This window comes from Buceros rhinoceros, unplaced genomic scaffold, assembly GCF_000710305.1.
Source record: "Buceros rhinoceros silvestris isolate BGI_N320 unplaced genomic scaffold, ASM71030v1 scaffold41701, whole genome shotgun sequence".
Taxonomy (NCBI): Eukaryota; Metazoa; Chordata; class Aves; order Bucerotiformes; family Bucerotidae; genus Buceros; species Buceros rhinoceros.
This window is the reverse complement of record NW_010396708.1, coordinates 2,689-3,505: the sequence shown is the minus strand read 5'-3', so window position 1 is coordinate 3,505 and position 817 is coordinate 2,689.

The following is an 817-nucleotide window of genomic DNA, read 5'->3' as shown; positions in this document are numbered from 1 at the left end:
AGCCGGCTGCATCAGCCTGCCTGGGGAGGGCGGGGATCCTAAGGGAAGAAAGCAACTGAGTAACTAACGCTCCTGGGGGGGGTCTCGTTTCTCTCTCCTGTGACACTCCTCACCTAAGTGTCAATGGAAGTGCGAACCAGCAGGTTTAAAACAACAACGAAGAGACTACAACCCTAAAAAAACCCCTACCACAGGGTTCCACGCTCAGAACAAAGCACAGTGCCATCAATTAACAGGTGTGACTTTGGGAAGTCCGTCCCCATGAGTTTGATTTCAAACCAGCTTAAGGTCCACTGCCGGAGGTAACAATGCTACAGCTCTTGTTCTACTGCATGAAAAGCCAGAATTCCAAATCGTCAGCATTTCTACAGCCCGTTTGTGCTGCTCGGCTGCCCTTCAGAAAGCAGCGCCACGGCTGCTTCTCTGTGCACACACGCTGAGACTCGACACGGGTTCCTCCCAGCAGCTCGAGCACACGGCTTTAACACGGCTAACAGCCGTGTGGACTGTTACGGTTCCCAGCCAAGCTCCCTTTTGGCAAACGTCTCCCGAGCGACGTCCTCAGCATGGGAGGTCCGGACAACTCCACTTTTCTTTTCCTGGTTTTCAGATGGGGTTGTGGGTTGAAACAGGAAGGAAAGACATTTGTTCACCTCCACAATTACCCACACAGGAAAAAGCAGTGGTTTAGTCGTCTCAGACACTTGCCTGGTTTGTCTGCAGTAGCCCAGCTCTGCCTGCTGAGCACTGGCAGCGCCCCACGCCCTGCCAGGCACAGAGGAAAGGGGTGCATCAGCCCAAGCACTGCCTCGGCATT